This window comes from Hemiscyllium ocellatum, chromosome 25 (genome assembly GCF_020745735.1).
Source record: "Hemiscyllium ocellatum isolate sHemOce1 chromosome 25, sHemOce1.pat.X.cur, whole genome shotgun sequence".
Lineage (NCBI taxonomy): Eukaryota > Metazoa > Chordata > Chondrichthyes > Orectolobiformes > Hemiscylliidae > Hemiscyllium > Hemiscyllium ocellatum.
Window position 1 is genome coordinate 37,186,742 of NC_083425.1, and position 24,338 is coordinate 37,211,079.

Below are 24,338 nucleotides of genomic sequence, written 5' to 3' on the forward strand. Positions count from 1 at the left end.
TGTCCCAAGCCTCTTTAAAAGCGTCATCATAAAACCTCTCCTCAAAAAGACCATCTCATCTTCAATGTCTGCCTGTTCTTTCCAAGGTCCTTGAACTTGTTAGCATCACCCAAATCACAGACTTGTCTTTCCTGGAACTCTATATTTGAGTTCCTCCAGTCTGACTGCTGCTCCTACCACAGCATCCAAAACACTCTTTGCTGTGTGACATGTGACTACAAATCCTTCCTTGCCGATATGGCCTTTGTTATGGATTATTACACCATTCTCCTCAAACATTCCCCACCGTCAAACATCTTGGTGGCACTGCATCCACCATCCTCATTAGTTTAACACAGTCAGAGCATCATTTGCAGTTACTTCTCTTCACATGCACTCACTTTTGCCTCTCCTATTCTCATTGCAGAAACACTGAAGCATCACTGAAATGTAGCATGAGTCTTCACAAATGAGAACAAAAGGAGGCTAAAGGGAAATAAAATTAAATTAATGTTTATATTAATTTCAGATGCTGCCTGATGTGCTGAGATTTTCCAGCCTTTTGTTGATTCTTATTTCAGATTTTTCATATCTTTAAGATTTTGTTTTGGAATTAGTTTTTACTTGCATGTTAACTGCACCCAACTCAGCTCACCGTCATCTCTCTCAACTAAATTAACAAAAACAATTTGTCTGACATCCAAGTGCCACGTGAACCAACATTCCCTTCAACAGAATATTTAGCAGGCTGAAATCCTTACCTTTCATCCTTGCCCCAAACACATTTCGTTAACCATTGACTCCAACCCTTTTCCAGTCAGCTGTCAGAAGATAAATCAAATCCTTCTGAAAACTTTGCTTTCATATTTGACCAGAATTTGAAATTTGGCTATTTATCACCGTCATTATAAAGACATACTCCTCCCAGCTCCATTCAACCACTTGAATCCTCCTAATCCCAGCTCACTTTTGCTGAAAATCTCATCCGTACTTTTGTTCCCAAGACTTGAATATTCCCAGTACATTCCTAGCCACTTTCTGCTTTAAAATCTTTGCAAACCCTTCAGTTTTGTCTTTATCCATACTAAATCCAGTTCACTCATCCCTACACTCTCTGACCTACATCGCCATCCAATATTGAAGTTCTTATTTTTGTTTTTAAAATCTTGCCAAAGCCTCCTCAATTCCCATCTCAAATCTCAAGCTCCAGTTATCGTCATTGATCCAATTTTGGCCTGCTGAGTATCCCCAATGTACACTGCTGCACCACTGATGACTGCGCCTTTAGCTGTTGATGTCCAAAGCTTTGAAATTCCCCACCTAAATGTTTCCATCACTTTTTCCTCATTTAAAGCGTGCCCGAAAACAAACCTGTGGGCACAAGCCCTGGCTAGTTTCAAATTTTGCTTTGTACTCCTTCCATGAATTGCTAAGGATGCTAGATTAAACACAAGCTGAGACAGCCACTGTAAGCAAAAAAAAGTTGCAACAACCCATATAAAATTTAGTGAAGAGACATAATTTACTGCCTTTTTAATTCTCAGTTTTCTTATTAACTTTGATATTTTTATTGAGTTGAATTACGATGAGACAAAATCCAGGACAAATCTTAGTTCAACAGTTTCTTGTGGGTGCAAACAAGCAACAAAATTATATGTATACAGGCATTAAATAGATAATAACAATAGCACGTGGAAGAAACAGAAAAAGTCAGGCTGTTACAGTACAATGATTCCATCATTTGGGATGCCTCCTTTACCTCAAACTTAAACCTACTAATGCTATTCTACATAAGAACATACAGACCTGGCAACGAGCGCATGAAATACAAGATGTTCAATTTGCTACCTTGGTAATTTGACATTCAAAAAACAAAAGTGAAAAATGTTGTGTTTTGGAAAACCAACACCAGAGCAGGAGAGTGAACCTGTCCTAAACTCCCAAGCTTTTAGAAAGGTGCAAATTGGATGGAAATTATATAATTAAGTGAAGCATACACCTGAACCCTGATGTAATCAAACCATAAGGTCTACATGTGGCCTACTTGTTGTGATATCAGAAGTATATAAACAACACAACCTAATAACAAAGGAAGAAAGGGCATTCATATTCTTGAATTAAATAGAATTGAGGCTTCATTCATAATGATGCAATATTACTGGCATGTGATTTATCATTTTATAAGTGCAACCTTGCATGTATACTACAAAACCTCCAAAATCAAGTACGGCAAATATTTCAATGCCAAGTCCAATTTCACTTCACCTAGTCAAAGGTAAATTTATGAAACTTGCTGAGTAGTCACATCAATAATTCAATTCCAACTTCAAGACAGATGACAAACAAAACTACAATAAAGTTTCCATTATTCACACTTCATTTATTTGCCTTTACAATCGTCATCAGAATTTTCATACTGCCAAGTCTGGTGTGAGGAATTATCCAGTGCAGCACTTTACGTCAGTGTCTAAAGCAATATGTTTATAAAGCAACTTTTATAAATAGTTATAGGAACATATTTAGAAAATAGAGATATAGAGAATCTGCTGTGTTTAAATTGTAAAATGAATATTGATTAAATCTATGAACTACAAAGACCTTCTAGATTATTGATGGAAAACTCCTGAATTAAAGCCAAGTATCTTACTTTCATGCCAAGTACAAAAGACAGCCAAACATAATTACAACAGAATACCTCTGTGACTCTATACTATAATTACAGAATAGTCATAGCACAAAAAGGAGGCCGTTTGGTCCATTGAGCCCACAGTGCTAGCTAAGCTAATCCTCTTGGAAATTGAGTTATAAAAAAAAAAGCATTTTGAACATAAAATTAAAAAATAAGATTTATATTCTTAATTTTTGTTTTGAAAAGTCTCTGACCTTTTTTTGGAAAAGTGTTTCTCTTTGCTCTTCCAAGAAAAATATTTCATTTCACACTACTCAGGTTTCATTAGGTTCATATCATGTATCTAATCATTCCACCAGCCTGTCCAGATCATCGTTATCATGCTCTCGGTTCATAACATACACAAAGTTGTGTCATCTCCAAATTATGTACACTATTCAAAATCTAGATCAATTTACATCACAAAAAGTAATAGTTCTAGTATTTGTCCCTGGGGAATCCCCCACTCTAACTTCCTGTAATACTTGTGCTTCAGTTCTTTCAACTGCAAATTACAATACATTAAGTTTAACAATAAGCCATCTCAGAATCACAACTGATAGAAACTTGCCACATACAATGAAGCTGAACAGGAACCAATTTTGTAAACTGGAATTCCATGTTTCAAATTAGTTTGATTTGGGTCAGCAACAAAAACTGAAACCAAAGTTTAACCACCATTTGTGGCTTTGCAGTGGTTTCTGATGCAATTAGACAATACTATGTTCTCACACTCAACTTCAGAACACTCATGACTTGATACCTCAGAAGACATCAATATTACTCTTCGCACTATCACAGTTCTATAGTCATAGCTAAAGCCAAAGGCCAGGTAAAAATGATACTCCAACTAGAAATAGTAACTTATGAATTGGTCTTCACTAAAAATAGGCTTACATGAGACAGTGCTTACATCTTATTTCCAAAATTCAATCAGTATTTTCCTGGTTCTTGTCTCACCCAGGGATTGAATGTCTGCCACATTCCACCAAGCTCCTAACCTCTAACTTATGGATTGACAGTAACTGTAAGCTCTACACACTTATCTAGGGGCTGACAGTCTACCCTATTCTGTCCCACACCTTACCCCAGCCCCAAGTTCTTATCCCATAAACCATTCTTCCCACCCCGCACCCAAGGGTAAACCACATTGAACTACTCCATACAGTGGCTGACTCTCTGCCCTATTCCCTCACTCCCTTACCCAGGGGAGGCCTTTCATCCTCCCCAAGGGGTGGACATTCCACACCATTCCCCCCAAGCGCCCTCGCCCCATTCCCCCCTCCCCATGCAGAGACTGACAGTCTGCATCATCTCGCTCTGATCGACAGCCTGATCCACCAACTGGGGAGGGGGCCTGGGTCCTCGCCGCCAATCAGACGCCGACAGGGGCGGGCTTTATCTGAAGGGCGTCACTGACAGGCTAGTCTTTTTTTCACCCTCGGCGGCGGCTTTTGTCGCGGGGATGGCGAGAAGCCGCACCCTCGGACTCGATGTTCTCCCTGACCCCTCGATAACGGGATTGATCCTGTGAGGAAGCGAAACGCCGAATGTCATGGAGAAGGCGACAGCCGCCGGACCCCTCCACCCCCCCCGATATAAAGAGTACGTGGCAGCTGTGCCGGCAGCGTCCGGAGTTAAACTGGACACTGCAATGGGGGCAATGGGAGAAGCGAGATTCAGCCCGGCCAGTCCCCTACCTATACATTTCCGATATGAAGCCGCTCCTGTCGCCGTTAGTAACTCCTCATCGTCACCACCATCTTCCTTCCTCCTGAAGCCGGTTCGGTCTCTATAACATTCAACCCAGCGACAACCACCACCACTTCCGCCCATGCGTCACGTCCGCTCTCGCTTCATTGTGTTGGAGGGCGCAAGCGCGAAAACGTCGCCAACGTTTTTTCCGCGAGTCAGACGTCACCGCGGCAAATGACCCGCTCCTCGGTTTGGCACCGCCCCTCATACGTCATTGAAACCCGGGGTCCGCCCACTGCTACGCCATCGGCGGTCATACCTCATTACGTCAGTGTGTCGAATGCCCCACCCGATGACGTCATCGCTATTGGCGTTGGTCACAATGATCAGCTGATCTCTGTTACCATTTTCGGCTTAAACGGTGAGCCAGGGAATTCTCTGGGGCGTCAATAGCTGTTGATGTTTATTTCATTTCCCTCTGTAAAATAAAGCATACCTTTGCTCGAACTTTTCTTCCGCCTCTACCACCTATCAGGAATGCATCCATTGTGCGTTTTATAACTGTGTTGTTTCCCGGTGAATGAAGTTCTTCACTATGGCACCAAAAACAGCATTGCTGTATTGTGGTTTGGAGATGCCAGTGTTGGACTATCGGTGTGTTGTGTTTACCTGTGTATAGCTCCATTTATGGACACCGATCGTCCCAAAGTTCTTTACAGCCAATAAAGTGGTTTTGAAGTTTAGTGTTATAATGCGCTCCATCTTTAGATAAACTCTATAACAATTATCGTCAGTCTCTGATGTAGGTTACATATTGACGAGAACACCAGGTTAACCTGCCTGCACTTCTTTGAAATAATGATGTGGAGGTGCCGGTGTTGGACTGGATGGATTCTGCACACTTCTCTAGGGGCTGACAATCTACCCTATTCTCCCCCACACCTTACCCCTTAACCTAAGGTTATACTCCAACAGGTTTATTTGAAATACTGGTTAATCGGTCAGTAATGGTAGGGCAATAACAGCCAAAGGCAGAATCGGACTTGAGATTCATCAGATTGCGGTCCGGCTGACACATGCACAAAGTGTTCAACACTGTGACGCATATTACACTTTAAATCATTGTGGCATTGTCTCATTCCATGTGTTCATTAATTCTATCTGGAATTGAATATTTTATTCCTCTCAGGGGCAGCCACGTCTCCCATCTAAATAAACTTGAACTCGAATTCTATTGCCCGTATCACAACATGTCAAATTGAAACATTACCTGCACTTGCTGACCTACATTAGCTCCTCCAGCAATACCTCATTTTAACATTCTCAACATTTCCTTCAACTTTATCTTTGGCGTTGTCACTTGCTCTATTTTCTTGTGGTCAAGACAACAAAGTTGTCAGCATTTGATATCATTGCTCATTTGGAAGTTCCCGGACAACCACTAAATAACATGGGGATCCTGAAGTCATTGTGAGAGTCTGTGCTCCGCCATTATATATACAGTAAAACTTCGTATGAAACACGAACACTAATTGAGGAGAACTTTCATCGTAATGCAATTGATCTCACTGTAAAATTCACTGAGTGGTATAAGAAAGAATAGTGTTCAGCGGATATTTTTCAGGCATGAGGAAGGTTTGTAGTGGAGTTCCATAGGTGTCAGTATTGGGACCCTCGCTTTTCCTGATATGTATTAATGATCTAGATCTGGTTAATCACCTCTGCACCCCCTCCAATGTACTTATATCCTTCCTATAGTGTGGTGATTAGGAATGCACACAGTACTCCAGCTGTGGTCTTACCAAAGTTCTGTACTACTCCAACATGACCTCCCTGCTCTTTTAATCCATGCCACAACTGATAAAGGTAGGTGCCCTGTATGCCTTCTTAATCACCCTATCTGTCCTGCCACCTTCAGAGATCTGTGAAAAAGCACCCGAAAATCCCTTGTTCTTCTGAGCTTCCTAGTGCCCTGCCATTCATTGACTTCTTCCAAACTGCAACACTTCATACTTTTCATGGTTAAAATTCATCTGCCCATCTGACCAATCTTTCCAGATCCTCCCACTAACTTTTTATCATTGTCAATAGCCTGGTCCAATTTTGTGTTATCCACAAAATTACCCCTCATCCCTCCTATGTGTTCACCTCTATCATTTATATGGATTGCGAATAATAAGGAACCCAGTACCAATCCTTGCATTACACCACCAGAAACTATCTCCAGTACATAAACAGTTTCTATAAATTACCTTCTATCTCAAACCACAAAGCCAAGTTTGATCCAACTAGCCAAGGTTCCCTGGCTCCTGTATGCTTTTACTGTTTTTGTCAGTCTCCCGTGTGAGATCTTGTCAAAGGGCTTATAAAGTAGATCAACTGTCCTACCCTCATCTACAAACCTGTTCACTTCGTAAAGTTAAATCAAATTTGTTAGGTATGCCCTCCCTCTGACAGAACCATGCCATCCTTGATCAAACCGTACCTCTCCAAGTAGAGTAGAACTTTCTCCAGTAGTCTGTAATCCCCCCGGTATAACTCTCCCAAGTTACTCAAAAAGTGAAGACACGTTAGCTATCCTCCAGTACTCTGGCATCTTTCATATTGCCAAAGGGGAAATAAATGTCATTTCCTTCCTCGCCTCCACAACAGCCTGGGATATTTCTGAACAGAACCTGAAGATTTATCCACCTTTAAACCTGTCAAAATCATCAATGCCTCATCGCTCCCAATGTCAATCTATACATACGATCCACTTCTCAAAAGGACAACAGATATGAAGTAATCATTCATCACCCCACCAATATCCTCTAGCTCCTAGCTCAGATTGTCCCCTTCATCTCTAACAACCCCTACTCTTTCTCTGGTTATCCTCTTCCTCTTAATATACTGACAGAATATCTTGGGATTCACTCACATCTGAACCACCAGTGTTTCCTCGTGCCACCTCTTTGTGCTCTTAATTATTTCTTAAAAGTAATTTTAAATGAAAGGTCACATAAGCAGGGCTGTTCTGTTTTGCGGAGCTATATTGTAGGTGTTCTGTGGCTGCAGCCATTGTGGCATGGAGATATGCAGAGTCAGAGATCTTAAAGAATTCATTTGAGCACTGGTTACCTCATTGGTTACAGAGAGGACCTCCACTCAATCCCTGGCCATGTTTCAGGCATTGAGGAGGCCACATATTGTTTCCATTTGGCATCAGAGGTGGGTCTCAGCAAGCTCTTAATTATTAGGGCCACCAAATTCAGCTTACTGAGAGAAGAGTTTATTGTGGTGCAGCTGGATTCCTTACCAGAGGATCTAGGTACAAATCCCACTCCAGGGCATATTGGTCATGGACATACTGTGTGAGGACATAGTCATACCATACGAATTTGTTTTTGAGAAGAGAACTCCAACTGATATCCTCATTCTCTTGGAGTTCTTATCACATCACCTTCAACATGCAAGCACTCTGCTAGTTAACCAGCTTTCTTCCCCTTTCCAGAATGAAAACATGAATGTGGTCAAGGAATAAAAAATATATCCAGTCTACATCTTTTTAGGCATCTATTTTTCTTCAGTGCTGCTTGTAACAGTGTCCAAGAAATTCCTAGAGACTCTAGGGCATTCCTAGAGGGTTGGCGACCCTATAATTATTTTTACTGGGTGGACAGCTAACCATCCAACCAGTCTTTACAAAAATAACTGGGGAGAAACCATTTTGGCAAACCAATCTACCAGCCAGCAGAGGAAATTCTAGATCTGCTTGTGTCTGCTCCTGCCTTCAAAACTCTGGCCAAGCCGTAGGTTTCCTCTCTGACTGAAACAGTGAGAGCATCGGGATAGGAAAACCCGCCAAAATAACATCTGAAGTGCATGGGAAGATTCAGCACTACAACAGCAACTTAGAGTGATGGCTGCATATCCATTCAGCTCTCACCCTGGTTAGAAATATCTTTTTTTCTAAATTGCAGTTTTAAAGATTTCCCATTAACTGTAATGGAAAAATAAGCCACATCATTAACAGAAGCTCACATTTCAGACAGCAGCTGGTTGTGTCTGGGGAATTACTAAAGGCAAATTTGAAATTATTTTGTGTCCAGAGCTATCATCTTGCTATGCAGAACAAAATTGAACGTCATTTATTATTGATGAAGTACAATGTTACGGCCTGCAGCCTTATTTTAAGCTTTTCAAATTACACTTTTCTCTTTAACTGTATGTGTTTTGGGAATCATAAAGCCAAGTAATCAATACCAGTGAATGACAGTACCCCACCCCCAGACAAATGAAGAAGTTATCAACAAGATTTCGGTTTCCTGTAACTTTCTCATTAACACAAATCAGAACAAACTTAAATTAATGTGTATTCACAGGTAAATGAAACTTCAAATAAGAAAGTAAATTCACTTCAAGTACAACAAGGATACATCTTTAAAAACCACCAGCAGCCACATCAATCCCTGTGCATGTGATGCCACATGCAGCTGCCAAAGTTCTCTCACTTGATTTCTAGTCTGTGGTATGTCTCACCTTCTCACTTAGTCAATGCACTTATTGAGCAGTTGCATTCCATTCAAGACTGAGGGTATGGTGAGCACCAATAGGTTTTTACATTTACAAATTCTTCTTTGCTCTAAAGGTGCAGCTTTCTGGAGTTCCTTTTTCACCAACCAACCAACCCAATTCACACCATGATGCTCTGATAGAGTTTTCAGCACTTTCGCATGCTTAAGCTATTTGTATCACCTTTAGGATTCAATTCCTTCCAGCTCATTCATATATTTCTTCTCAAGAGTTTCTGGAATCACATGTTTTTCCTTAATGCCAGATTGGAAAACTGACCTTTTCATAAAGAGGTTTGCTGGCTTTTTATCACGAGGTCTGAGTTCTTCTTTCTGCTTTCTCTTTGTGCTTGCATCTGTGCATTGGTCACCTACTGTCTCTAACTCTCCTTTGTGTCCAAGTCAAATAAGAATCATGCTTGCGGTGTTTTAACTGAATTGACACTCTTTAAGCTACCAGTAAAATAAATACCAAATACTGTTAAATTAATATTATATACTGTTCAAAATAATACGTTGAAATTCTTTAAAAATGTAATTTACCCATTTGGAATTAAATATAAAGAAAATGGAAATGATTTTTTTGACTAAATCAAGCCTTAATCTATAGTTCAAAAACTTCCAGCAATGAAGCACATTTCACCATACCATAAAAGCAGAAGTAGGCCATTCAACCCACCGAGTCTAACCCATTATTCAAGCACATCATGACTGAACTGATAATCCTCAACTCCACTTTTTTGCCTTTTCCCTGTACTGGTTCCCTTACTGATTAAAAATCTATCACAGCCTTGAGTATACTTAATGACCCAGCCTCAACAGCCCTCTGTGGTAAAAAAATTCACTAGATTCACTACCTACTAAAAGAAGAAACTCCTCCTCATCTCTGTCTTAAATGTGTGAGCCTTTACAGTAAGATTACACCCTCTGGTCGTAAATTCTCCCACGAGGGGAAACAACCTTCCTCCATCTAGCCAGTCAGATTCTCTAAGAATCTTATACATTTCAATAAGGTGGTCTCTCATTCTTCTAACTTTCAATAAGCAAGGGACTAAAGTGTGTCTAATTAAAACCTGGGCCTGAGCATCAGAGTTCATTCTACTTTAAGGATTAACCCAAGCCTCCTAGCCCACCAGAACTGTCTGTGTGGAGTTTGCACATTCTCCCCGTGTCTGCGTGGGTTTCCTCCGGGTGCTCCGGTTTCCTCCCACAGACCAAAAATGTGCAGGTTAGGTGAATTGGCCATGCTAAATTGCCCGTAGTGTTAGGTGAAGGGGTAAATGTACGGGAATGTGTCTGGATGGATTGCGGGTCGGTGTGGACTTGTTGGGCCGAACGGCCTCTTTCCACACTGAAAGTAATCTAATCTAATCTAAAACACTATCACTGCACTGACAAGACAGCTAGCTTTTGCTGTTGTTATTGAGCGAAACTAATGCCAATTTCTGGAGTCTTCACTTGTGCATTTAAACACGGAAATCCCAACGTTATATCCTGTTCTTCCTATGGCGGCACTGTTGCAGTCTTCACCAATCAAATTCTCATGATCATGGTATTAATTAAGGAAAATTTCCTGTTATAATCACACCAAAGAATGATTGCAAATTTAAACCTTGACCAGTCAGGAGTAACATAGTTTTCGTGGCACAGTTAGTTATAAATAAACAACTTAATTGGCCCTTTAAAATTAATTTATATTTGAAGAGTGTCGTTAATATTTTGTACCTTATTAAGAAAAAACTTTTATATTATAGTTTTTCTCCCCTCTTCTTTTGACCAATCCCACATTTGCTATCAATAAAAATTCTTCAAATTCATTGGTTGAACAGCTTCCCTATCTGTCAGGCTCTCACTAATTCCACAGATTTGCTGTGGGGCGCTGAATTCAACAGATCACCAGGAGACTGAAAATCTGCACTGACAAGTCTGAGGAAAATCTGTGGGTGGATATACACGATGTAATTAACACGAGCGGTTCCGTTTACAGCTCAAAGCAAAATGTTGAGCTACTAGGAAATGGCTAATTATAGGAGGAGAGTGAATCATTCTCCTCTTCCACTCTTCCTTATGTAAATCATGTTACAACTACTAAGTGACTGAATCAGACTCCACTTAGAACAAAGATCTTCTGAAACACACAAAAACAGATCCATCTGCTGCCTTCAGTCAGCTTCGCAGTATTCAGTGTGCAGGGAGCTCAGTCCAGCGGCACTCTGGCTCCCACTGTGGAGAGAAGCAGCTGCTGACTGGAAACAGAGGATAGTGAATGAGGAATTATGTTGTGCTCTGAATGTCAGCTGATCCATAAGCAGCAAGGTTACAAGAAGGTACGATTGTCTCAAAGGCAAATACAAATAAAATCAATACATGATGGCATAAACTTAAGCATTTGGAACAAATTCATTTTAATAGTTTTTATAATTTTTACAAGTTGATGCTTTGGTACTTTTCACAATGATGCATGATGTTCTGCTTAGCATAGTTGACTGGTTGCTCTTTTGAATATTCACATCAATAAGAATGTTATTAAAGTCTTGGCCCTCTCTGCTCCAGTAATAATCTGATCCAGTTGTGAGCTAAGGGGCTGGAATTTACCAACTGGGGGTAAGTCATGACATCTGGGTCAAACATAGGCCACTCCAGTGCACAGTCACATGGCTATACTTAGCATTTTGGGTGTACTTACATTGGAAAGATAGCAGTGGTCCTGGAAGGCAGCTTACCATTGCTTCCTCATGAGTAAATCGAGATGGACGACAAACTCTGGCCTAACCATTGAGACCCACATCCCATGAAAGTATATAGATTTTTATTCCAACCAGTTAAAAAGCAAGTTCCTCTAGAGACCATACTCAGCCTGTGCTTGCAAAATCCCATATAGAATTTCTACTGTGAGTTGTTATCTGTAATTGGGCAACACATTCAACAATCCTGACTGTGCTAATAGCAATACTAGTTTAAGACAATCAGTCCAGCTTGTAACATATTCATTTTTTTTCCTAGAAGGGACATACAGTGAAGCACAACCACTTTTTCACTGCAAACAAAAGGAATATTTTCAAATCTTGTGCCTTTTATAAATTACTGAGAACTTGAGGAGTCATTGGTTTCTCGTTGCTTTCTCCATAGCAACACCTCAGTCAATTTGTCAAATAATCAACACTACTTCCTCGTGCAGTATTAATTTTAATTGATCGTTTGAAATTTACTAATCTAGCATTTGTTCTGATGAGAGGAAGTTGAAAAGCTTTGACATTATCTTTACTTAGATTTAGAATTAGTCATAAAGTGACACCTTATAAATGTCTGGTTCCACTTTCTATGACCCACCTCCAATGTGGAGAGTGTCTCTTTATCTTGTAACAGTCATTATCCAATGAATGGCCAAAATCAGAATGGTTCAACACAGAAAGAGACCATTCTGCCCATTGTATTTGTGTTGTCTGTCTGAAAGAACAATTTACCAAGGGCTGTTCCCTAGTTGTCTTCCTGTAGCCCTGAACATTCTTCTTTTTCAGATAATAAATTCTTTGACAAATATATCGAGGTCTGGGAAGGGATTTGCTTAAATTTGACCAGGCTTGGGAGGCCATTAAACTCTTGAGTCATAAATTTGCAATTCTAACATTAATTTATACAATTGATGTGAACAATGGGTTGGAAAACCAGGACCAGTGCAACAGGGAATCCCAACCCCTTCTCTCCCTCCTGTTTTTTTTAATCCCTGGCCCCTGGCCAGCATCCTTCTCCTGCAAGCTCCATAACATTCAGCTGAACAAGGGAAACTGTGCATGAATAGTTCACTTCAGAGATATATTCAGAGACAGAATAGTTCCACAACTCAGTTGTGCTTCATGAGGAGCTCCTGCATTACGATGAGAAGTCCTGTTCCCAATGGATGGCAGGATAAAAACAGCATAGCTAGAAATGGAGGGGGGAATTAACAGCTCCATTGTGGTTGCACAATATTGGGTGCAGTGTAATCTTATGAGATGACTAGTCATAGAGACTTAGAGTCATAGAGAATAGCAGCTCAGAAAGGTGCTTTCAAATTGTCAAGTCTATGTCAGCGCGAACCTAACTACACTAATCTCATTTCCTGGTAGCATTCACAATAACAAATTTGCAGTTCTGTATTAGAAAGTATAGGCACATTGGCTCAGTGGTTAGCGCTGTTGCCTCACAGCACCAGGGGCCTACTTCGATGCTACCCTCAGGTGACTGGGTGGAGTTTGCACATCCTCGATCAGTGCAGATAATCTCAGGCCAACCATTGGCTTTGAAAGAGTGGCACCAGCTGGTGAGAATGCCATAGGCACAGACTGGCAGGTAGTGGAGAAACTGACAGTTGTGACCACTCTTCATCAGAGTATTGAAGGAAGGCCAATCTCAGCCATGAGTTGTATTGGCAGATAGCTCAGTGAGCTGGCCCTGAGACCCCGGGAACTCTGCCAAAGTAATCAAAGAGCCCAGGTATACAGGGCAGAGCAGCTGGCCCTTGAAAGGGTGAGAAGTGGCTGGCTGGAGCCAATGGAGGCTCTGTTCCATGTGCACAACATTGATAGCTGATCCTTAGACTCTTTGACTATGACACAAATGCACCATCATAATACACAAGGCCTTCAGAAGCTAATAGTCTTCTAAATGATAGCTCTTATCATCACATGATAGCAGTTATTGATGTTACATGGCTCAGTGGAGATGGTCCCACTCAGGCATTAACTGCGATGTCTATGGTGCATGCCCAAATCACCCAGTATCTACCCACTAAAATGTTCGCATGGCTCAAAGTGCTCTGAAACCTGGGACTGACCTACAAGTCATGGCAGGAACAATGAACACACCATCAGACTGTTAAAAATTCAGCTAGTGGAACTCCTACCTGTTCACAATAAGTTCCTGGAAAGTTCCTGGAATAATAAACAGGGGAATATTAAGCTCCTTAAGTGTCCCTTCAACATGCTTGAGGATCCCTCAGCTTCAGATAATTAGACTTAGTCTCTCTGGACTTGAGTAAACGACCATTGTTTCATCAGAATGTGGAAGATTGTACAAATAGGAATTAGGAATGAGACTGATTGTTACTAGTTGGGCTGGAGACATGATGATGGATTCTGATCCCTGGTAGGAAATGCCCAGTAATATTGTTAGGTTGATCTCAGAGTCCAACACTTTCTGCAAATAGCTTTCAATTATAGTTAGCCACTTGGGAAAGGCACAGTACCTCAGCAAGATTCAGAAGATGTGAAGAGAAAGCTGAAAATTAAAATATAATCATTAGAGATAAACAAATACTTGAAACATTTTGCAAAACAATCGGGTGAAATGGAACAACAGTGTTGAAGTGTTTTGTTACAGCATCAGTTGTAACTGAGGAGAGACGTGTAGACAACAAGGGCTAACCTTCCATCTCAGCAACTAGTCTGTCTCTGATGTACCATAATTTGTCAGCTCTCCTTGTGGTATAGTCCATTTTCACACTGCTTCATGATGCTGTCAACACTTTGGGGATATGATAACACAGCAGCAGAAAAAACAACACTAAAATCGGTGGGGAAGTTAGTTGCAATGAAGAAAAAAAAGTTACATGTGGATACGGATAGGTTAGGTGAATGGGCCAAAATTTGGCAGATGGACTTTGACCTGGATAAATGGGAGGTTATTCATTTTGGGGGGAAGACTAGAAGGGCAATTCATCATTTGAATGGAGAGAAATCTTCGGGTATTTCAGTGGAGAAGGATCTGGGTGCCCTCATGCATGAATTGCAGAAAACTAGCATTCAGGTACAGAAGGTAAAGACGTCAAATGGAATGTTGGCATTTATAGCTAAAGGAATAGAACATGAAAGTAGGCAAGTATTACTGTAACTGTATAAGGCATTAATGAGACCATAGCTGAAGAATTATGTTTACTTTGGGTCCACTTACGTGAGGACGAATATAGTTGCATTGGAGGCAGTTCACAGGAGATTCACTAGATTGATTCCAGATATGAAGGGTTTATCTTAGGATAAGGTATTGACAAGTTTAGGCCTATACTCTCAACAATTTAGAAGAATGAGAGGAAATCTAATTGAGGTACACGGAAGATTAATAAAGTAGGTGTGAAACAGATGTTTTCACTTGTCGGGGAATCTAGAATGAGAGCTCATTCTTTTGGGCTATAAGGTGGCAGATTCAAAACACAGATGAGGACAAATTCCTTCTCTCAAAGGGATCTATGGAATTCACTAGCGCAAAGTGCAATGAATGTTGGACACTGTGTAAATTTATGGAGGAGGAAGAGTGTTTTAAATAGCCATGTGCTGAATGGTTATAGAGAGTGGGCAGGAGAATGGAATTGAGACCGAGATGAAATCAGCCATGATTGTACTGAATGTTGGAGCAGGCTGAAGGGACTGAATTACCCCCTCCTGCTCCTCATTTTTATGGTCTTATAAGGGCAGTTAACCAGAGTATGGCATAGAACTGACAGTAAATAGCAACACCTTCCATTTATATAGCCTGTAGGATACCATCGGACAATAAAGAAAGTAACATTTTATCACTTTTTGTATTCATTTATGGGATGGGGTGTTGCTGGCTGGCCAGTGTTTATTGCCCATCCCAAGTTGCCCTTTAGAAGGTAGTGATGAGCTGCCTTCTTGAATCTCTGCAACCCATCTGCTATAGGTTGATCCAGAATGCCCTTAATTGCATTGTCCCTGAAAGGCCTAGATACAAACAAATACAACAGCATCATTGCAAGTTGTCCTCATCTTTAACTCTTTGAGGCCTGGTAAATCTGCACTGCACCTCCTTCAATGCCATTCTGTCATTTTTCAGATGAGTATCCAAAGTTGAACACCTTTCCCCAGATGAGATCAAACTGATACTCCAGCCTAGTGGGCGGCACGGTGGCACAGTGGTTAGCACTGCTGCCTCACAGTGCCAGACACCCGGGTTCAATTCCCGACTCAGGCGACTGACTGTGTGGAGTTTGCACGTTCTCCCCGTGTCTGCGTGGGTTTCCTCCGGTTTCCTCCCACAGTCCAAAGATGTGCAGGTCAGGTGAATTGCCCTAATGTTAGATTAGGGGTATGGTGGGTTGCGCTTCGGCAGGTTGGTGTGGACTTGTTGGGCTGAAGGGCCTGTTTCCACACTGTAAGTAATCTAATCTAAAGTGTAACATGCTCTCCACTGTATCGCAACCTGGTTAATTTAAAGACCATTCTTTACAATTACTGTCTGTATCTATTAGCTTTATTTCATGAAATGTACTTCTGCGGATGCAATCCTTTCCTTCCCACATTTCCTAGCCTCTGGGCCTTAAGAAAATATTCCAAATAGCTTTTCTCAGATCTAAAACACTATTTTTACCAAAGAATTCTGCATCAGGCATACAGCCCTTAATACCATACTTAAGCATGACCAGCTGTATTTTGTATAACCTCGGGGATGTCTATTAAATACCTAATCCTAACCCGTTGTGGGATTAGGTGTTGTTCTGGCATGGAGGGTCAAGCTATTGAATTTGATTTTGTGGCACCAATTTCAAACCGGAAAACTTGAGAAATATATACCTTAATAAATTTGTTAAATAAATAACTTGCTTTCATACATATTCGTATCAGGAATCAGGAATGCTCCTATCAGGAATTCACATAAAAATACTGAAGTTGAACTTTTCCATATAAAGATATGGAAAAGGGTATAAACCGACTGACTCCCACAGCTACCTAGACTACACCTCCTCCCACCCTGCCCCCTGTAAAAACGCCATCCCATATTCCCAATTCCTTCGTCTCCACCGCATCTGCTCCCAGGAGGACCAGTTCCAATACCGTACAGCCCAGATGGCCTCCTTCTTCAAGGACCGCAGATTCCCCCCAGACGTGATCGACGATGCCCTCCACCACATCTCCTCCACTTCCCGCTCCTCCGCCCTTGAGCCCCGCTCCTCCAACCGCCACCAAGACAGAACCCCACTGGTTCTCACCTACCACCCCACCAACCTCCGTGTACAGCGTATCATCCGCCGTCATTTCCGCCACCTCCAAACGGACCCCACCACCAGGGATATATTTCCCTCCCCTCCCCTATCAGCGTTCCGCAAAGACCACTCCCTTCGTGACTCCCTCGTCAGGTCCACACCCCCCACTAACCCAACCTCCATTCCCGGCACCTTCCCCTGCAACCGCAGGAAATGTAAAACTTGCGCCCACACCTCCTCCCTTACTTCTCTCCAAGGCCCCAAGGGATCCTTCCATATCTGCCACAAATTCACCTGCACCTCCACACACATCATCTATTGCATCCGCTGCACCCGATGTGGCCTCCTCTATATTGGGGAGACGGGCCGCCTACTTGCGGAACGCTTCAGGGAACCCCTCTGGGACACCCGGACCAACCAACCCTACCACCCTGTGGCTCAACACTTTAACTCTCCCTCCCACTTCACCGAGGACATGCAGGTCCTTGGACTCCTCCATCGGCAGAACATAACAACATGACGTTTGGAGGAAGAGCGCCTCATCTTCCTCCTGGGAACCCTTCAACCACAAGGAATGAACTCAGATTTCTCCAGTTTCCTCATTTCCCCTCCCCCCACCTTGTCTCAGTCGGTTCCCTCAACTCAGCACCGCCCTCCTAACCTGCAATCTTCTTCCTGACCTCTCCGCCCCCACCCCACTCCGGCCTATCACCCTCACCTTGACCTCCTTCCACCTATCACATTTCCATCGCCCCTCCCCCAAGTCCCTCCTCCCTATCTTTTATCTTAGCCTGCCTGGCACATTCTCCTCATTCCTGATGAAGGGCTCTGGCCCGAAACGTCGAATTTCCTGTTCCTTGGATGCTGCCTGACCTGCTGTGCTTTAACCAGCAACACATTTTCAGCATATAAAGATATGAGCTGCTTCATGGCAACTAATTTCAGATTCATTTTGGACAACGCTAGAAATAAACGTTGTCAGGTAAATGCTATTTGATAAAAATCAAAACTTGGGTAAACTCATGTTCAACTAACAGAACAGCTCCAATAATCCTAGCACTAGGTATAAACATGATGAACTTCAGCTTTTAATTTATATTCAAATAGCATCAATATTTTCAGGAAGAAACAACCGTTATGAAATATGATATTACACTTTAATGCAAAATTACATTTTCATTTGGAAATAATTAAAACAAAATCATCTTTAGTCAGCCATTAATGTTCTATTCTGTTCCACCTGCAGATGGCAAACATGTACCACAGTCTGGCAGCAGCTGTTTCTTATTAAATTTATTTCAGTAAAAGTAACAAGTTATTTTATAAACCTGGAAGCAAAAGCCTAAGTCCTAAATGGTGCTCCCAGTTATAATGTTCATGCATGAATGGGCCTCCTTGTTATGGCTTTCATTTTGTGAGTTGGGTTCCCAGAGTGGCTTCATGAGCTGGGGGCAGAAGGCAGACATCGAAGGGATTAAGATGCATCATAAATAACTGAGTTCTACTTCCAACGTGTGCTGAAAATACTCTTCATATTTCATATTGCAGGTAAAGTCAAATTGATCCAGATACTCCAATGACCATCGGGACAGATTACACTGACAGTAATTATCTTTAAACTGTTCATTAAACTATTGAAGATTTTTCTGGCTAAGTTTCAGAGTTCAGGCCTATTTATCTCTCCACCCCGAGGCTCCCAGCCTCATTGCTGATGAAGGGCTTTTGCCCGAAATGTCGATTTTCCTGCTCTTCCGATGTTGCCTGACCTGCTGTGCTTTTCCAGCACCACACTCTTGACTCTAATCTCCAGCATCTGCAGTCTTCACCCTCGCCTGTTCCAAATATGTCTATTAGAGGAAACCAGGGAGAAACACATTCTGTATAAGAGTAGCAACCCAGGCCAATACATGTACCTTTTCTATTACACTATGTCCCCAGTATTTCAGGAATTAAAAATGCCTTAAGGCATCTTGATAGTCACTGGGGGAAAGCTGAGAGCAGGGTAGTGTGGGTAGGTGGGTATCAATGGAGTAGGGTGCCAGGTGGGTGAAGTGAGTAGGGTGCCAGTTGGATAAGATGAATGGGGTGTAGAATGTCTGTCAGTGAGGGTGATTAATGTGTGAGGTAGGTGGTTGGGTTTTGGTCAAGTTATGCTGGTCAGTTCCAGCAGGGTTGGGCTGGGCTAGGGATGTCAGATCCATTAGGGCCTGTCAGATCAGGCTACAGGTTGTGGGGCTGGGTCCAGCAATGTGGTGTTTGGGTCAGGGGTGTGGGCTGGTGGTGACACATCAGGGGTTGTCAAGAAGTATTATTGGGGGAGGGGCCAATTGGGGGTGTCAGTTCAGTAATTACCTAGAGCAGGCTTTTAATCTTCTAACATTTCTTGAGCAACTATTCAGCTGAAATGAGTTGTTACTCCCAGAATTCTCTGACAATAGTGGACTCCTTTGGAGATTCCAAACACGTGGAATTGTTCATCAGAAAATTCCTGGGCAATTCACATGCAGTTAATTGTGTTATGGTTTCTGTCTAGTCTTGATCCAGTCAATGTTTCATCAGCATCGTTAGCCATTGGAATATCTAGGCCAATTGTTTAGTCAATCAAATACATGGTCTCCATTTTGTAAATACTGCTACTATAATGAATGATGTCAGCTACCTACCTCCCTAGTTTGGGATACGATATGAGATATGAATTTCTGAAATCTTTGAAGTGTCCACTTTATTTTGTGCAATAATACTAAATTAGTAATAGTAAATTGACAACCAAATTTACATTTTTCCACTTATTAACTTCAATCAATGGCTAATTCAGTGCTAGACATGGGAAGATGATTGCATCGTGGTAATATCATTAAATTTATAATGATATTGCTTTGGTGTCATGGGTTCAAATCCCATTAAAGCAATTGTTGAAATTTGAATCACTGTATACACTTGGAATTGAAAGCTGTTTTCAGGAATGCTGATTGTGAAAAATGATCAATTGTTGTAAAAAGTCATCTCGTTCATGAATGTCCTTTAGAGTTGGAAATTTGCCAACCTTACCTGATCTGGCCTACACGTCACTTGAAAGCCACAGCAAAGTGGTTGATTCTTAACTGCCCTCTGAAATGGCATAGCAAGCCTTACTAGTGGTGCCCACATTCCATGAAAGAATACTAGATAAAAATATTTTACAGTATCACTGTGCTAATACCGTGATTACCACTACTGGCACTGCATGGTATCTTCCACATCTGAAGTAGTTCACTGCCTTGTCTCAGGCCTACCAAATGATCAGTGGTTGAGGATACATCACTGTCAGATCTTTACAGAACAGACATTGTTTTTGATAATAAGATGATTTATTCCATGATAGGAATAAGTACACATAAGTAATTGAAAGTCAGGGATAATTACTAGGATTCATGAGCAGTACTGAATAGAGGTAGGGTATCCTTTACCCACACATTTGAAAACAAAAGTACCTTATTACCAAGCCTTTTTTTGAAAGGGGACTCGAACAGACCTATAAGCACACTGAAGTCAGACTGTTTGGAAACAAATGTCATGTGGCTCGAACAGAATCAAAAACAAAGTTTTTTCTTCCAAAGACCCGACCTCTACGTGCCTGTCCAAGCACACTCAAATTTCTTGGGGATAAAAATTTCACTTTTCAATCCATTTGGACCAAAAAACATTTTTTTCAAAGGGCCTGAATGGACCTAAACTGACCCAAACAGGTCTCAGTGGTAGATGTAGCAACAAATGGAGACCAAGAATAATAAGTACAGAGAAAATAAAATATGTTTACAGATATTAGGGTTTTGATAAAGATAATGTGAACCCATTCCCTAACAGACTAGGGTATGATGAGTTCGAGTGAAATAAATATTTTGCTTTAGATTGTGAAATGAGGTTTTATATTAAATGACCTTAGGTGGTAGATACATATATCCAAAAATCCCCAAATATCCTTCATCTGAAAAACAGATAGTCCTACGGTTTTCAGACACAGGATTGTGAAGGCTAGTGGAAAACTCATTTCCTGCACCTTCATGCAGACTGTGTAGTGAGTACAATATAGCAAGAATATAAACTTCTTCAGGCCCTTTACCATATAGAACAATCATAAAATGTCAAAATATGCTGTACCTACTTTGGACAAACTACAAACATGAGAAACAATCTACACAAAAGTAAGGTGTGAAACGCTTTGAAAGAGGGGGTGGCAGAAATGAATTCAAAGACATGAAAACAGCAAGGGAGGTGAATGCACCCATGGAAGCAAATGCTGGAGAAAAAAGAAAGTACAGTAGCCAAATAATTTTTGCTGCATAGTTATAGTTAGTTTTTAGCAGTCATGTGTGCTCTTTTAGAGTTTATATGTAAGGTTTAAAATATGCACTTGGACTGTGCTACTTTCCACATGCTAGAAACATAGTTTAATGTTTATAGAGTCAATTGGAAGTATATGTAACTATGAAGAGAAGATTCCACCACATTCGTTTCATTACCATTTCCGGTATTTAATAAAAATGCAAAAGATGACTTGTGCAAAATCCGGGTTAAGATGCTTTACTTAAGCTCTTGGTCTGCCCAGTTTGATAGAGTCGATGGTTTGTTTCCTGTACAAGTTGCACCTCACTCGAATCAAATCAGTTCAATAATGTTAGAGATGATATTAATTTACCAGGGAGAAAACCCAAAGTACCAACCTGTTTCTATCAAGACAAAGGCAAAGTTTTTTTTCTCAATTGCCAAAACTCAAGGCGTCTACATGCCTGATGATATCAACAAGCAAAGTTTCAATTCTTATGTTTCAAAGGTAAGCTTCCCTTCAACTTTTATTTGAATTTCAGGATTATACCTATCAAAATTCTTCAAACATTTACTTGAACAATAGATACATTTTGGGTTCAAATTTCTCGCCTGGGGTTGCTGGAGGCTCCCTGCCTCCATTGTGCATGAGTAATTTCCCCTGTGAGACATCAAAAAGTGTGCAGAAAATGAATCATCCACAATCAAATACCAAAGAGAATTTTCAGCTAGTTTTGTGTGTGTTGGAGTTCCCGAATTGCCCATCAGATTTCAATGAACAGAACAATGTGACTTGGATCCATTGCGTAGCATCAACGTTGCAGAAACCTTTCCAGAGCATGGGCAAACTCAGAACCAAAGTCCAAAGTCAAAAGGAAATAATCATTCAGAGCCAAACACATACCTGCCTTTCATTTCCCACAAGCGAAACACTCAGTCTCAACTGGATTACCAGCAAGTGCACATGACAAAAGTACTTAAAAACACCACATTTTACTAGTTTTGCCGATTTCAGATACTACTGCAATGCCATATTGGGTTGTTCACTACCATCAAGTCTCCTTTTAATTAACCTGTTCAAATATGTTGTAATGCACCTCTGGAACAGGTGGGACTTGAACCTTGGCCAAGGTAGAGACACTGCTACTGTGTTTCAAAATCCTGCACCTTTCTGCATCTTGAATTTGGGGCCCATACAATTATCAATGGCAAAGGATAAACCACTGGTCAGTCTATACAGAACAGGCACTTGCATTACAAAACACATTTGATTATTGCGTGATAGTAATGGACACAACTTATATTTACTTGTTCGGCAGGATCACTAAAGAGGTAAAAACAATGACTGCAGATGCTGGAAACCAGTTTAGGTTAGAGTGGTGCCGGAAAAGCACAGCAGTTCAGGCAGCATCTGAGGAGCAGTAAAATCGACATTTCGGGCAAAAGCCCTTCATCAGGAATACAGCTGATGAAGGGCTTTTGCCTGAAACGTCGATTTTACTGCTCCTCGGATGCTGCCTGAACTGCTGTGCTTTTCCAGGATCACTAAAGAGTCTTGTGAGCTGTACTGAAACATCTGTTCCCTTCAAGTACTTGTGCAGAACATGATAATGTTCCTCCAAAGACTGTATGACACCATCAGATTATCATAGAATCCCTACAGTATGGAAACAGGCCCTACAGCCCAACAAGTCCACAACGACCCTCCGGAGAGCATCCCACCCAAACCCATTCCCTGTATATTGACTAACCCACCTAACCTTCACATCCCTGAACACTATGTGCAATTCACCTAAACTGCATATCTTTGGATTGCAGGAGGAGACCGGAGCACCCAGAGGAAACCCATGCCGACATGGGGAGAATGTGAAAACTCCACATAGATTGTCACCCAAGGCTGGAATCGAACTCAGGTCCCTGGATCTGTGAGGCAGCACTGCTAACTACTGAGCCACCATGCCAACCCAACAGTGGAGCCCAACAATAGCTCCTTCAGAATCATTACCTCATACAGCATCCCTATTGTTAACATATCTTTGAATTGCTCAATGTTATGGATGGGTCTAAAGTTAGAAGCAGATACTTGCCACATCTCTGGCAGTGATGTCACAGGCTTTGCAACTGTTTGGGCACTGACTATCACTGAGTCAGCAGCAGCCTAAATAAATTCAAAAACGTAAGTTAGAAAATGCTAAGGTAGGCAACAAATCAATGGTTACCAGTAACTGGTCAGGAAGCATTCAAGGAGCAGGAGAATCGATGTTTCAGGCATGAGCCCTTCTTCCTGAAGTAGAGCTCATGCCTGAAACGTCGATTCTCCTGCTCCTTGGATGCTGCCTGACCTGCTGTGCTTTTCCAGCAACACATTTTCAGCTCTGATCTCCAGCATCTGCAGTCCTCACTTTCTCCTCAAAGAGGTTACCAGTAACTCACAAGATCTGAAAATAGTATAATCAGACTAATGGGAGAAAAGTTTCCTTTCAGTGGCATGTTTAAAGATTTCATGTCTATTCATTCTGAAATTGGAGAACCAAATCGTTTTATTTTTGCCCAGACTACATTAAAGTGGCTGGCATACAAATGGACTTAGGGCAGTAGGACGTGCATTTCTGAAGGCAGTGTGATGGCATGTTGTTGTGACTGAGAACAGGAGCTTTATCCAATGTCTGGTTCTTGTTCTACTGTACTTCACTTCACTCTTTACTTTTCAATTATTATTCTCACTTAGACACTGAGAGCAATGGGCAAGCATGTCCTTGTCAAGAGGGCTGCTCTTCACTGTCCCTCAAACTGCACAGGCTGCAAGCCTCAAAGTGGGGGTGACTTCTAAGTGACTTGAAAATAAAATCTGTTGGAAATCACAGTGGGTGTCCCAGAGGTGTTCCCTGAAACGTTCCGCAAGTAGGCAGCCTGTCTCCCCAATGTAGAGGAGACCACATTGAGTACAGCGGATACAGTAAATGATGTGTATGGAGGTGCAGGTGAATTTGAGATGGATAAAGAAGGATCCATTGGGGCCTTAGAGGGAAGTGAGGGAGGAGATGTGGGCCCAAGTTTTGCATTTCTTGCGGTTGCAGGGGAAGGCGCCAGGCGTGGAGGATGGATTGGTGGGGGGTGTGGACCTGACGAGGGAGTCACGGAGGGAGTGGTCTCTCCTGAATGCTGACAGGGG

At 41.6% G+C, this 24,338-nt stretch overlaps 1 protein-coding gene across 4 annotated transcripts in view; it reads right to left on the reverse strand.

The window, feature by feature from the left end:
• LOC132827646 (nuclear distribution protein nudE-like 1) overlaps window positions 1-24,338 on the reverse strand; it is an 81,458-nt gene that overhangs the window by 45,532 nt on the left and 11,588 nt on the right. Inside the window, exon 2 of one of the 4 annotated variants that reach the window (XM_060844234.1) lies at window positions 4,662-4,820. The exons of 1 other annotated variant lie outside the window; for it this stretch is intronic. The gene's annotated coding sequence lies outside the window, so the exon portion shown is untranslated. Of the gene's footprint in view, window positions 1-4,347; window positions 4,506-4,661; window positions 4,821-24,338 lie in introns of those variants that run through there. 2 more of the 4 variants (XM_060844233.1, XM_060844236.1) reach the window with 2 other exon arrangements.